The sequence below is a fragment of the Dendrobates tinctorius genome, unplaced genomic scaffold (assembly GCF_039654945.1).
Source record: "Dendrobates tinctorius isolate UK_male_01 unplaced genomic scaffold, ASM3965494v1 ptg000150l, whole genome shotgun sequence".
In the NCBI taxonomy this organism is placed as follows: Eukaryota; Metazoa; Chordata; class Amphibia; order Anura; family Dendrobatidae; genus Dendrobates; species Dendrobates tinctorius.
In genome coordinates this window covers 2,910,940-2,921,754 of record NW_027361817.1, presented here as the reverse complement: position 1 = coordinate 2,921,754, position 10,815 = coordinate 2,910,940, and the positions used below count along the sequence as shown (strand labels likewise).

The 10,815-nt window shown below is 48.7% G+C and overlaps 1 protein-coding gene across 1 annotated transcript in view; it reads left to right on the top strand.

The window, feature by feature from the left end:
• The first annotated feature begins 281 nt into the window (after positions 1-281).
• The window catches only part of ARPC1A (actin related protein 2/3 complex subunit 1A), a 66,820-nt gene continuing 56,286 nt past the window's right edge, over positions 282-10,815 (top strand). The window contains exon 1 of the mRNA XM_073546677.1: positions 282-439. The gene's annotated coding sequence lies outside the window, so the exon portion shown is untranslated. The remainder of the gene's footprint in view (positions 440-10,815) is intronic.

Below are 10,815 nucleotides of genomic sequence, written 5' to 3'. Positions count from 1 at the left end.
TCCTGTCACTGCCAACTTCACCGTGTAGCTCCAGATTTATCATATAAAACCTACAGAAAACTCTATAGCTGCCAATATCGCAGTTGGCATAGCACAATCGATCTTACACCGCTGTAGCACTGCATTGTATACTATGGGAATAATCTGCTGCCTATGTGTCCTACTGCAGCACCGGCACACTCCCACTGCTGCCTGCACGCTCGGACTCGGCACCGTGTGCTCACTGCTGACTGCTCCCCGTGTATTACAACACTGCACCTATATCGCGCCACAAGAGGACGCCCCTGCTGCTGAGCATGCGCACATGACTGACCTGCACAGTGCTTACACGGCCCCGCCCGGCCGCACGCATGCGCAGTGCTGTCCTGATTTCGGCCGTCTCCATTCCATTGCTTGGTTCGCGTTGACTGACCAGAGTCCGCGAATCATTATCTCCAGGGTAAGAGGGACAGTGGGCAGCGTGACACGGTGGGACCGGGCACAGCCGGCAGCGGGGAACGGCCACAATGGGGAAGCAAAGCCTCGGGTCTTATAAAAAAAACTGCAGAGGAGGAGGAAGGGCCGCAGCGGAGCGTTTCCGGGTCCTCGCCTATAGAGCTGTCATGTCAGCCATCCTGCTGTGATAAGTGACAAGGCAGTGCCTGCGTCTGATGCCAGTGTGGGGTGATGTGCACAGGAATATAATATACACTATATAGTGTGTATGTGCCAGGAGTGTCCCCTGTATATAGTGTGTATGTGCCAGGAGTGTCCCCTGTATATAGTGTGTATGTGCCAGGAGTGTGCCCGGTATATAGTGTGTATGTGCCCAGGAGTGTGTCCTGTATATAGTGTGTATGTGCCAGGAGTGTCCCCTGTATATAGTGTGTATGTGCCAGGAGTGTGCCCTGTATATAGTGTGTATGTGCCAGGAGTGTCCCCTGTATATACTGTGTATGTGCCAGGAGTGTGCCCTGTATATAGTGTGTATGTGCCCAGGAGTGTGTCCTGTATATAGTGTGTATGTGCCCAGGAGTGTGTCCTGTATATAGTGTGTATGTGCCAGGAGTGTGCCCTGTATATAGTGTGTATGTGCCCAGGAGTGTGTCCTGTATATAGTGTGTATGTGCCCAGGAGTGTGTCCTGTATATAGTGTGTATGTGCCAGGAGTGTGCCCTGTATATAGTGTGTATGTGCCCAGGAGTGTGCCCTGTATATAGTGTGTATGTGCCCAGGAGTGTGCCCTGTATATAGTGTGTATGTGCCAGGAGTGTGCCCTGTATATAGTGTGTATGTGCCCAGGAGTGTGCCCTGTATATAGTGTGTATGTGCCCAGGAGTGTGTCCTGTATATAGTGTGTATGTGCCAGGAGTGTGCCCTGTATATAGTGTGTATGTGCCAGGAGTGTGCCCTGTATATAGTGTGTATGTGCCAGGAGTGTGCCCTGTATATAGTGTGTATGTGCCAGGAGTGTGCCCTGTATATAGTGTGTATGTGCCCAGGAGTGTGTCCTGTATATAGTGTGTATGTGCCAGGAGTGTACCCTGTATATAGTGTGTATGTGCCAGGAGTGTGCACACTATATAGTGTGTATGTGCCAGGAGTGTGCACACTATATAGTGTGTATGTGCCCTGTATATAGTGTGTATGTGCCAGGAGTGTGCCCTGTATATAGTCTGTATGTGCCCAGGAGTGTGCCCTGTATATAGTGTGTATGTGCCAGGAGTATGCCCTGTATATAGTGTGTATGTGCCCAGGAGTGTGCCCTGTATATAGTGTGTATGTGCCCTGTATATAGTGTGTATGTGCCCTGTATATAGTGTGTATGTGCCCTGTATATAGTGTGTATGTGCCCTGTATATAGTGTGTATGTGCCCTGTATATAGTGTGTATGTGCCCAGGAGTGTGTCCTGTATATAGTGTGTATGTGCCCAGGAGTGTGTCCTGTATATAGTGTGTATGTGCCCAGGAGTGTGTCCTGTATATAGTGTGTATGTGCCCAGGAGTGTGTCCTGTATATAGTGTGTATGTGCCCAGGAGTGTGCCCTGTATATAGTGTGTATGTGCCAGGAGTGTGCCCGCTATATAGTGTGTATGTGCCAGGAGTGTTCCCGGTATATAGTGTGTATGTGCCAGGAGTGTGCCCGCTATATAGTCTGTATGTGCCAGGAGTGTTCCCTGTATATAGTGTGTATGTGCCAGGAGTGTGCCCTGTATATAGTGTGTATGTGACAGGAGTGTGGCTGGTATATAGTCTGTATGTGCCAGGAGTGTTGCCTGTATATAGTGTGTATGTGCCCAGGAGTGTGCCCGCTATATAGTGTGTATGTGCCCGCTATATAGTGTGTATGTGCCAGGAGTGTGCTTTGTATATAGTGTGTATGTGCCCAGGAGTATATACACTATATAGTTTGTATGTGCCCAGAAGTGTGCCCTGTGTATAGTGTGTTTGTGCCAGGAGTGTGCCCGCTATATAGTGTGTATGTGCCAGGTGTGTGCCCGGTATATAGTCTGTATGTGCCAGGAGTGTGCCCGCTATATAGTGTGTATGTGCCCTGTATATAGTGTGTATGTGCCAGGAGTGTGCCCTGTATATAGTCTGTATGTGCCAGCAGTGTGCCCACTATATAGTGTGTATGTGCCCTGTATATAGTGTGTATGTGCCCAGGAGTGTGCCCTGTATATAGTGTGTATGTGCCCAGGAGTGTGCCCGGTATATAGTGTGTATGTGCCCAGGAGTGTGCCCGGTATATAGTGTGTATGTGCCAGGAGTGTGCCGTGTATATAGTGTGTATGTGCCCAGGAGTGTGCCCGCTATATAGTATTTATGTGCCAGGAGTGTGCCCGCTATATAGTGTTTATGTGCCAGGAGTGTGCCTGCTATATAGTGTGTATGTGCCCTGTATATAGTGTGTATGTGCCAGGAGTGTGCCCTGTATATAGTGTGTATGTGCCAGGAGTGTGCCCGATATATAGTGTGTATGTGCCCAGGAGTGTGCCCGCTATATAGTGTGTATGTGCCAGGAGTGTGCCGTGTATATAGTGTGTATGTGCCCAGGAGTATATACACTATATAGTGTGTATGTGCCAGGAGTGTGCCCTGTATATAGTGTGTATGTGCCAGGAGTGTGCCCTGTATATAGTGTGTATGTGCCAGGAGTGTGCCCTGTATATAGTGTGTATGTGCCAGGAGTGTGCCCAGTATATAGTGTGTATGTGCCAGGAGTGTGCCCGGTATATAGTCTGTTTGTGCCAGGAGTGTGCCCGCTATATAGTGTGTATGTGCCCAGTGTATAGTGTGTATGTGCCCAGGAGTGTGCCCTGTATATAGACTGTATGTGCGAGGAGTGTGCCCGCTATATAGTGTGTATGTGTCCTGTATATAGTGTGTATGTGCCCAGGAGTGTGCCCTGTATATAGTGTGTATGTGCCAAGAGTGTGCCCTGTATATAGTGTGTATGTGCCCTGTATATAGTGTGTATGTGGCCAGGAGTGTACCCTGTATATAGTGTGTATGTGCCCAGGAGTGTACCCTGTATATGTGCCAGGAGTGTGCCCTGTATATAGTGTGTATGTGCCAGGAGTGTGCCCTGTATATAGTGTGTATGTGCCCTGTATATAGTGTGTATGTGGCCAGGAGTGTACCCTGTATATAGTGTGTATGTGCCCTGTATATAGTGTGTATGTGCCAGGAGTGTACCCTGTATATAGTGTGTATGTGCCAGGAGTGTATACACTATATAGTGTGTATGTGCCAGGAGTGTGCCCGCTATATAGTGTGTATGTGCCAGGAGTGTATACACTATATAGTGTGTATGTGCCAGGAGTGTGCCCTGTATATAGTGTGTATGTGCCAGGAGTGTGCCCTGTATATAGTGTGTATGTGCCCAGGAGTGTGCCCTGTATATAGTGTGTATGTGCCCAGGAGTGTGCCCTGTATATAGTGTGTATGTGCCAGGAGTGTGCCCGCTATATAGTGTGTATGTGCCAGGAGTGTATACACTATATAGTGTGTATGTGCCAGGAGTGTGCCCTGTATATAGTGTGTATGTGCCAGGAGTGTGCCCTGTATATAGTGTGTATGTGCCCAGGAGTGTGCCCGCTATATAGTGTGTATGTGCCCAGGAGTGTGCCCTGTATATAGTGTGTATGTGCCCAGGAGTGTGCCCGCTATATAGTGTGTATGTGCCAGGAGTGTGCCAGCTATATAGTGTGTATGTGCCAGGAGTGTGCCCGCTATATAGTGTGTATGTGCCAGGAGTGTGCCCAGTATATAGTGTGTATGTGCCCAGGAGTGTGCCCGCTATATAGTGTGTATGTGCCAGGAGTGTGCCCGCTATATAGTGTGTATGTGCCAGGTGTGTGCCCGGTATATAGTCTGTATGTGCCAGGAGTGTGCCCGCTATATAGTGTGTATGTGCCCTGTATATAGTGTGTATGTGCCAGGAGTGTGCCCTGTATATAGTCTGTATGTGCCAGGAGTGTGCCCTGTATATAGTGTGTATGTGCCCAGGAGTGTGCCCGCTATATAGTGTGTATGTGCCCAGGAGTGTGCCCTGTATATAGTGTGTATGTGCCCAGGAGTGTGCCCTGTATATAGTGTGTATGTGCCCAGGAGTGTGCCCGCTATATAGTGTGTATGTGCCAGGAGTGTGCCAGCTATATAGTGTGTATGTGCCAGGAGTGTGCCCGCTATATAGTGTGTATGTGCCAGGAGTGTGCCCAGTATATAGTGTGTATGTGCCCAGGAGTGTGCCCGCTATATAGTGTGTATGTGCCAGGAGTGTGCCCGCTATATAGTGTGTATGTGCCAGGTGTGTGCCCGGTATATAGTCTGTATGTGCCAGGAGTGTGCCCGCTATATAGTGTGTATGTGCCCTGTATATAGTGTGTATGTGCCAGGAGTGTGCCCTGTATATAGTCTGTATGTGCCAGGAGTGTGCCCACTATATAGTGTGTATGTGCCAGGAGTGTGCCCTGTATATAGTGTGTATGTGCCCAGGAGTGTGCCCTGTATATAGTGTGTATGTGCCCAGGAGTGTGCCCTGTATATAGTGTGTATGTGCCCAGGAGTGTGCCCTGTATATAGTGTGTATGTGCCAGGAGTGTGCCCTGTATATAGTGTGTATGTGCCAGGAGTGTGCCCGGTATATAGTGTGTATGTGCCCAGGAGTGTGCCCGGTATATAGTTTGTATGTGCCCAGGAGTGTGCCCGGTATATAGTCTGTATGTGCCAGGAGTGTGCCCTGTATATAGTCTGTATGTGCCCAGGAGTGTGCCCTGTATATAGTGTGTATGTGCCAGGAGTGTGCCCTGTATATAGTGTGTATGTGCCAGGAGTGTGCCCGCTATATAGTGTGTATGTGCCAGGAGTGTGCCCGCTATATAGTGTGTATGTGCCAGGAGTGTGCCCGGTATATAGTGTTTATGTGCCAGGAGTGTGCCCGCTATATAGTGTTTATGTGCCAGGAGTGTGCCCGCTATATAGTGTGTATGTGCCAGGAGTGTGCCTGCTATATAGTGTGTATGTGCCCTGTATATAGTGTGTATGTGCCAGGAGTGTGCCCTCTATATAGTGTGTATGTGCCAGGAGTGTGCCCTCTATATAGTGTGTATGTGCCAGGAGTGTGCCTGCTATATAGTGTGTATGTGCCAGGAGTGTGCCCGCTATATAGTGTGTATGTGCCAGGAGTGTGCCCGCTATATAGTGTGTATGTGCCAGGAGTGTGCCCGCTATATAGTGTGTATGTGCCAGGAGTGTGCCTGCTATATAGTGTGTATGTGCCAGGAGTGTGCCCGCTATATAGTGTGTATGTGCCAGGAGTGTGCCCGCTATATAGTGTTTATGTGCCAGGAGTGTGCCTGCTATATAGTGTGTATGTGCCCTGTATATAGTGTGTATGTGCCAGGAGTGTGCCCGATATATAGTGTGTATGTGCCCAGGAGTGTGCCCGCTATATAGTGTGTATGTGCCCTGTATATAGTGTGTATGTGCCAGGAGTGTGCCGTGTATATAGTGTGTATGTGCCCAGGAGTATATACACTATATAGTGTGTATGTGCCCAGGAGTGTGCCCTGTTTATAGTGTGTATGTGCCCAGGAGTATATACACTATATAGTGTGTATGTGCCAGGAGTGTGCCCTGTACATAGTGTGTATGTGCCAGGAGTGTGCCCTGTATATAGTGTGTATGTGCCAGGAGTGTGCCCTGTATATAGTGTGTATGTGCCAGGAGTGTGCCCTGTATATAGTGTGTATGTGCCAGGAGTGTGCCCTGTATATAGTGTGTATGTGCCAGGAGTGTGCCCAGTATATAGTGTGTATGTGCCAGGAGTGTGCCCGGTATATAGTCTGTTTGTGCCAGGAGTGTGCCCGCTATATAGTGTGTATGTGCCCAGTGTATAGTGTGTATGTGCCCAGGAGTGTGCCCTGTATATAGTCTGTATGTGCCAGGAGTGTGCCCGCTATATAGTGTGTATGTGCCCTGTATATAGTGTGTATGTGCCAAGAGTGTGCCCACTATATAGTGTGTATGTGCCAGGAGTGTACCCTGTATATAGTGTGTATGTGCCAGGAGTGTGCCCTGTATATAGTGTGTATGTGCCAGGAGTGTGCCCTGTATATAGTGTGTATGTGCCCAGGAGTGTACCCTGTATATAGTGTGTATGTGCCCAGGAGTGTGCCCTGTATATAGTGTGTATGTGCCCTGTATATAGTGTGTATGTGCCAGGAGTGTATACACTATATAGTGTGTATGTGCCAGGAGTGTGCCCGCTATATAGTGTTTATGTGCCAGGAGTGTATACACTATATAGTGTGTATGTGCCAGGAGTGTGCCCGTTATATAGTGTGTATGTGCCAGGAGTGTTCCCTGTATATAGTGTGTATGTGCCAGGAGTGTGCCCTGTATATAGTGTGTATGTGCCCAGGAGTGTGCCCTGTATATAGTGTGTATGTGCCAGGAGTGTATACACTATATAGTGTGTATGTGCCAGGAGTGTGCCCGCTATATAGTGTGTATGTGCCAGGAGTGTATACACTATATAGTGTGTATGTGCCAGGAGTGTGCCCTGTATATAGTGTGTATGTGCCAGGAGTGTGCCCTGTATATAGTGTGTATGTGCCAGGAGTGTGCCCTGTATATAGTGTGTATGTGCCCAGGAGTGTGCCCGCTATATAGTGTGTATGTGCCCAGGAGTGTGTCCGGTATATAGTCTGTATGTGCCAGGAGTGTGCCCTGTATATAGTGTGTATGTGCCAGGAGTGTGCCCGCTATATAATGTGTATGTGCCAGGAGTGTGCCCGCTATATAATGTGTATGTGCCAGGAGTGTGCCCGCTATATAGTGTGTATGTGCCAGGAGTTTGCCCAGTATATAGTGTGTATGTGCCAGGAGTGTGCCCGCTATATAGTGTGTATGTGCCAGGAGTGTGCCCGCTATATAGTGTGTATGTGCCAGGAGTGTGCCCTTTATATAGTGTGTATGTGCCAGGAGTGTGCCCTTTATATAGTGTGTATGTGCCAGGAGTGTGCCCGGTATATAGTGTGTATGTGCCCAGGAGTGTGCCCGTTATATAGTCTGTATGTGCCAGGAGTGTGCCCTGTATATAGTCTGTATGTGCCCAGGAGTGTGCCCGCTATATAATGTGTATGTGCCAGGAGTGTGCCCGCTATATAATGTGTATGTGCCAGGAGTGTGCCTGCTATATAGTGTGTATGTGCCAGGAGTTTGCCCAGTATATAGTGTGTATGTGCCAGGAGTGTGCCCGCTATATAGTGTGTATGTGCCAGGAGTGTGCCCGCTATATAGTGTGTATGTGCCAGGAGTGTGCCTGCTATATAGTGTGTATGTGCCCTGTATATAGTGTGTATGTGCCAGGAGTGTGCCCTGTATATAGTGTGTATGTGCCAGGAGTGTGCCCGATATATAGTGTGTATGTGCCCAGGAGTGTGCCCGCTATATAGTGTGTATGTGCCCTGTATATAGTGTGTATGTGCCAGGAGTGTGCCGTGTATATAGTGTGTATGTGCCCAGGAGTATATACACTATATAGTGTGTATGTGCCCAGGAGTGTGCCCTGTATATAGTGTGTATGTGCCCAGGAGTATATACACTATATAGTGTGTATGTGCCAGGAGTGTGCCCTGTATATAGTGTGTATGTGCCAGGAGTGTGCCCTGTATATAGTGTGTATGTGCCAGGAGTGTGCCCTGTATATAGTGTGTATGTGCCAGGAGTGTGCCCGGTATATAGTGTGTATGTGCCAGGAGTGTGCCTGCTATATAGTGTGTATGTGCCAGGAGTGTGCCTGCTATATAGTGTGTATGTGCCAGGAGTGTGCCCGCTATATAGTGTGTATGTGCCAGGAGTGTGCCCGCTATATAGTGTGTATGTGCCAGGAGTGTGCCTGCTATATAGTGTGTATGTGCCCTGTATATAGTGTGTATGTGCCAGGAGTGTGCCCTGTATATAGTGTGTATGTGCCAGGAGTGTGCCCTGTATATAGTGTGTATGTGCCAGGAGTGTGCCCGATATATAGTGTGTATGTGCCCACGAGTGTGCCCGCTATATAGTGTGTATGTGCCCTGTATATAGTGTGTATGTGCCAGGAGTGTGCCGTGTATATAGTGTGTATGTGCCCAGGAGTATATACACTATATAGTGTGTATGTGCCAGGAGTGTGCCCTGTATATAGTGTGTATGTGCCAGGAGTGTGCCCTGTATATAGTGTGTATGTGCCAGGAGTGTGCCCTGTATATAGTGTGTATGTGCCAGGAGTGTGCCCTGTATATAGTGTGTATGTGCCAGGAGTGTGCCCAGTATATAGTGTGTATGTGCCAGGAGTGTGCCCGGTATATAGTCTGTATGTGCCAGGAGTGTGCCCGCTATATAGTGTGTATGTGCCCAGTGTATAGTGTGTATGTGCCCAGGAGTGTGCCCTGTATATAGTCTGTATGTGCCAGGAGTGTGCCCACTATATAGTGTGTATGTGCCAGGAGTGTGCCCACTATATAGTGTGTATGTGCCAGGAGTGTGCCCTGTATATAGTGTGTATGTGCCAGGAGTGTGCCCTGTATATAGTGTGTATGTGCCCAAGAGTGTACTCTGTATATAGTGTGTATGTGCCAGGAGTGTGCCCTGTATATAGTGTGTATGTGCCAGGAGTCTGCCCTGTATATAGTGTGTATGTGCCAGGAGTCTGCCCTGTATATAGTGTGTATGTGGCCAGGAGTGTGCCCAGTATATAGTGTGTATGTGCCCAGTACATAGTGTGTGTGTGCCCAGGAGTGTGCCCGGTATATAGTCTGTATGTGCCAGGAGTGTGCCCGCTATATAGTGTGTATGTGCCAGGAGTGTGTCTGCTATATAGTGTGTATGTGCCAGGAGTGTGCCCTGTATATAGTGTGTATGTGCCAGGAGTGTGCCCGCTATATAGTGTGTATGTGCCCAGGAGTGTGCCCTGTATATAGTGTGTATGTGCCCAGTATATAGTGTGTATGTGCCCAGGAGTGTGCCCTGTATATAGTGTGTATGTGCCCAGGAGTGTGCCCTGTATATAGTGTGTATGTGCCAGGAGTGTGCCCTGTATATAGTGTGTATGTGCCAGGAGTGTGCCCTGTATATAGTGTGTATGTGCCAGGAGTGTGCCCGGTATATAGTTTGTATGTGCCCAGGAGTGTGCCCGGTATATAGTCTGTATTTGCCAGGAGTGTGCCCTGTATATAGTGTGTATGTGCCAGGAGGGTGCCCGGTATATAGTGTGTATGTGCCCAGGAGTGTGCCCGGTATATAGTCTGTATGTGCCAGGAGTGTGCCCGGTATATAGTGTGTATGTGCCAGGAGTGTGCCCGCTATATAGTGTGTATGTGCCAGGAGTGTGCCCGCTATATAGTGTTTATGTGCCAGGAGTGTGCCCGCTATATAGTGTGTATGTGCCCTGTATATAGTGTGTATGTGCCCAGGAGTGTGCCTTGTATATAGTGTGTATGTGCCCTGTATATAGTGTGTATGTGCCAGGAGTGTGCCCTGTATATAGTGTGTATGTGCCCTGTATATAGTGTGTATGTGCCAGGAGTGTGCCCGGTATATAGTGTGTATGTGCCAGGAGTGTGCCCTGTATATAGTGTGTATGTGCCAGGAGTGTTCCCGGTATATAGTGTGTATGTGCCAGGAGTGTGCCCTGTATATAGTGTGTATGTGCCAGGAGTGTGCCCTGTATATAGTGTGTATGTGCCAGGAGTGTACCCTGTATATAGTGTGTATGTGCCCAGGAGTGTGCCCGCTATATAGTGTGTATGTGCCCAGGAGTGTGCCCGCTATATAGTGTGTATGTGCCAGGAGTGTGCCCGCTATATAGTGTGTATGTGCCAGGAGTGTACCCTGTATATAGTGTGTATGTGCCAGGAGTATATACACTATATAGTGTGTATGTGCCAGGAGTGTGCCCGCTATATAGTGTGTATGTGCCAGGAGTGTGCCCTGTATATAGTGTGTATGTGCCCAGGAGTGTGCCCTGTATATAGTGTGTATGTGCCAGGAGTGTACCCTGTATATAGTGTGTATGTGCCCAGGAGTGTGCCCGCTATATAGTGTGTATGTGCCAGGAGTGTGCCCGCTATATAGTGTGTATGTGCCAGGAGTGTGCCCTGTATATAGTGTGTATGTGCCCAGGAGTGTGCCCGCTATATAGTGTGTATGTGCCAGGAGTGTGCCCGCTATATAGTGTGTATGTGCCAGGAGTGTGCCCTGTATATAGTGTGTATGTGCCCAGGAGTGTGCCCGCTATATAGTGTGTATGTGCCAGGAGTGTGCCCGCTATATAGTGTGTATGTACC